We start from the raw sequence: 4,413 nt of genomic DNA, 5'->3' as shown, positions 1-4,413 counted from the left end.
GAAGGGAAGAAGCCATGGGTTCAGTCAGCTGGGTGGATGGTGGCCACACTCATTGGGACCAGAAAACCCTGGAGGAGAGGGAAAGAGGAGGGAAGTTTTAAATGTGCTGAGTTTAAGCGTCTGTGGGTGTTAGGGGATTTTAAGGATCTACCGTTCATTTTGTGGTGTCTGATAATAGAATGAAGATATGATTATAGAATTAGAATCAGCAGTTAGAGCTAATTCTCAAAATGAGATGATGTAGGAGACTGCTTTAAAATACTCTTTAAAGGAGGGGCGCCTGGGTGGCTCAGTCAGTTAAGCATCGGCTCAGGTCATGATCCCGGGGTCCAGGGGTCTAGCCCCGCATTGGGCTCCCTGCTCAGTGGGGAGCCTGCTTCTCCTTCTCCCTCTGCTCCCCCTGCTTGTGCTCTCTCTCTGTCAAATAAATAAATAAAATCTTTAAAAAAATACTCTTTAAAGGAGTATTTTGCTGGACTTTAAAATAGTCCAGCAAAAAAAAAAAAAAAAAAAAAAAGCAGGGGAAAGTTGGGGATGGAGGCATTTAGAATGAAAACAAATTGATGGTTGTTGCAGTGGAGTGATGGATCCATGGGGTTTCTCTGTACTATTCACTCTATTTTTAAGTAGTCTTAAAATTTTGAAGATGATGATGATGGTGATGATAAGAGCAAGAAGAGGCAAAGAGGAAGAAGGGCACAGACTATTCCTCTCAGTAACTTGGCTGGGAAGGGAAGAAGTGAAACCATGCAATGGATAGCAGAAGCACAGAGACATAAAGGAGTTTTTTGTTTTTGTTTGTTTTTTGTTTGTTTTTTGTTTTTGTTTTAAAGATGAGACACTAGAGCACATTTATTGGCTGAGGGAAAGCACAAGAGAAGAGAGTACAACTTAGCCATTGACACAAAACTGCTTCGTAAGAAGCTATCCACAATATAATGACTCCCAATCATTTATGGTCAAGATGTGTAGATAGGTGGACAGTCAGCTGATGGTAGACTGATCGACACTGGGATCGGCTCAGCTTTGTTCTTCACGTCTCTCTTCTCCCTAGCACAGGCTAAAGCAGAAATGTCCTCCTGGGGGCAATGCCAGAAGCCTAAGAGAGCAACACACAAATTCTCTTGAGGCCTAGGCTTGGAAGCAGCACACTGTCACTTTTAACTTACAAGCCAAAGCAAGTCACACAGCTGAGCTTAGCATCAAGGAGAGAGAAAATATCTCCAGCTCCCTTCATGGGGGGAACAAAGTCCCATGGCAAAGTGGATAAAAAGCTGAGGCTAGTAAATGCAATTTTCTAGCTAGAAGAGGCATATCAGAATTCTGTGTTAACCTTTTGGCTTGACTTACAAGATGCATAGTCTTATCCTTTCCAGGCTGAAGCTGTTTGGGTTTGGGGAAAAGAGCTTGAACCTCAGGTGGGCCCAAGATTCTCTTTCAGGAGTCATTAGCCATGGGGAGTTAAGGGGCCAGACTGTAAAATCGGGGCTGAGCCAAAGCCCTTGGAAAACCGCAGTCACAAGGGCAGAAACTCAGAGTCTCATAGAAGAAGCTGATCTAGAGAGAAGAGTGGAGAAACAGACAAGGATGACCAGAGACCTGCGACTGTGGGGGCATGAAGCCTGGGGGAAAAGGGGGAAGGGAAAAATGCGTGCACACGCAGGCACACATGCATTCATATGCATACACACATACATACATGCACACACCCAGGCATACACCTACACAGGAAACAAGGAGTTTCCTGGAGTCGTCTAAGAGATGCCCGGAGAGAGGCTACGGAGGGCAGCAGACCCAAGTAGCGACAGTCAGACTGAGAAGCGGACTGTCTGCAGATGACTGTGATCCTATGAGGTCTTTCTGCAATCAGTGCAGAGAGGTTCCCTTGAATGCTTACCCTAAATCTCTTTTCAAGTAGATTAGTTTGAGTGTTCCTTGCACAGAAAGATTCCTTGATGAAGACATTCATGTAAAACTTTTAAGGTTTCACACAATACTTCATAGTGTGCTCATTTAACTAACAAATAATGTGTGCAAGTCACCTTGCTATTGAGGATTCAAAATATGATCCAGTCTCTGCCCTTATGGAGATTAAATCAAGATCGGGGAAACAGGAAATTATAGCCTGAATAGTTAAAGATAACCCAGACATTCGAAAACTTTCTACTCAGTGCCACAGAAGGAAAGGGCTACAGAAGTTCAAAGGCAGAAAAGGTGGGTGAGGGCTGCAGTAATCAGGTAAGGCTTATCTAGAGGAAATAGGACCTGATCTGTCCAGAGCAGGAAGGAGCCTGGTGGGGGGCTGAGCTCAGGGCCCCCATTTCCCACCTGAATGCTGTTACCTGAGCTGCAAGGCGTAATAGCCAAGAGGACTGAAAATGCTTTGCAATTACCAGTCTTGCACACTTAAACCTATAAAATCTCAGATGTTTTAGGGAGGTATGCTGGCAGCTGCATGACAGGCTGTTTTAGGTGTCTAGGTCCCAAGTCCAGAAAAACTATACAGAGCGTGAGAAGGGGAATGGATAGGACAGGCATAAAAGTCAGCTAGGCCAGTGATGGGCAGAGGAAGGAGGAGGATCAGGGACTCTGATTTCACTGGAGGCCCCAGGTGTCATCATTTTCAAATGTGACTCTTATGTGCGCAGCCAGGGTTGAGAACCACTGTTCTAAGATTTCATGAGTAGGAGACAGAATTCTACCACTGTTGACAGGGCAAGAGAGGGAAGGAGGTATAGCCAGATGGAGGAGGTAAGATTGATTGCTTGGTGTTAAAATAAAAGTAAAAAAATCCACTTGTCATTTAGAAATGTGGGCATTGGAAAAATGCACTGGGGAATAAACTGCAGAAAGGAAGAGGTGGAGCAATGGATTTGTTCCCAGGAAAGAAAGAGACAGAAGGAAAAAGGCATGGCCTGGATCCTATTAGCTGCTTTATATGAAGTGTTGCTGGGAAAACTGAAACTTGGTGGTCAATGGGCCTAGCACAGTGCCCTGTAATAAATAGAACTATTGGTTCACATAATCTCATTCATTCCAAAAACGATTATAACAGGTGGGTATTATTTAATAGTCCACTTGAAAGGTGACAAAAGAGATTCAAAGAACCTTATCTAAACTCCTACAGTTAATAAACTTGGAACCCAAAGTTAGGTGTAGTGGGAGGTTCTCCCACCACAGTACATCATAGCAGAGGGCTGAGAAGGAGAATGTGGGTACTGAGCTAAGAAGGTGGGAAGAACTAAAGAGAACTAAAGAGATGGGAAAAGTCAAGAAGGCAGGAGGAGAGCTGTGGGCACACTGTATGGGGTCAGGAGGCTAAGGGAGTATCTCGAAGAGTACCATGTCCAGGGTGCAGGGGGCGTGAGCCAAAACCAACACAAAGGAAACCATTTAAGACTCTCCGAGTTGTGGGAGGGAGGGATGTGTGTGGACTTGTCCCATGGAGCGGGGCTAGTGCAGCAATCAAGAAAAGCAACAGGTGGACCCACGTCCCAGACACCCTCTCACAGTCCTCATGACCCCCTGAGACAGGCATTATTATCATCATCTTCACTGTAAAGATGAGGGGACTGAGCTCAGGAGGGAGTACTATGTGAGGATCCCAGATCAGCGCTGGCCAGTAAGCCCTGGCTTATTTTCGAAACTGCACTTCTCTGCAGGGACCTGTTCGTCACCCTCTGACAAAGACCTGTTTCATGATTTGGAATGATGCAAGATGTGAAAAAAAAAAACGCACCTGGCAGAACATCAGACAATCCATCCCGTCATTGTTACTCTCATTCAAGGACAGCCGTTAAACATGTGATCCTCGTAAACCAAGACACCTATATTCATTCAAGTCTCTCAACAGCGCTTCTCAAATTTTAATGGGCATCGCACCACCTGGAGATCGCTCTGATTCAAGTAGGTCTGTGGTTCTGATTTCTAATGGTGCTGCCGGTCCGCAAACCACACCTGGAGAAGCAAAGACCTTAGGGCAGTGGTTCCCAAACTTTCCTGCACACCGGCATCCCTGGGCGCGTTTCCAGAACTTCTGATTCCTGTTTCCTACCTCCAGAAATTGTGGTTTAACTGGTCCGGGGTATGCTCTGGGTTTGGAATTTGTAAAAGAACTCCACATGATTCTAACCTGCAGACAAGTTTAGGGAGCACGTAGAAAGCATACGACCAAACATATCCATAAAGAAGACAAATCAATAATGTGAAGACAAATTAGTTTAAATTATGCACGGCTAGTGCTTTGCAGAAGGTGGTGGCGGATGGGAGACAGGTCACAAGCCAGCTGTGCCTCCTGCTCTGTAGTGCGGCTTAGGTAAGGGTGACTATCGCCCGGGAACAGGAAGCCATGGCCCCCAGAGCCGCGCGCGGGAGGGGCGCCGGCCCGCGAGCGGCTTCCCGGAGCATGCGCGA

Source organism: Phoca vitulina, unplaced genomic scaffold (genome assembly GCF_004348235.1).
Source record: "Phoca vitulina isolate PV1807 unplaced genomic scaffold, GSC_HSeal_1.0 scaffold5, whole genome shotgun sequence".
Classification (NCBI taxonomy): Eukaryota; Metazoa; Chordata; class Mammalia; order Carnivora; family Phocidae; genus Phoca; species Phoca vitulina.
Note: the sequence above shows the minus strand (reverse complement) of the source record.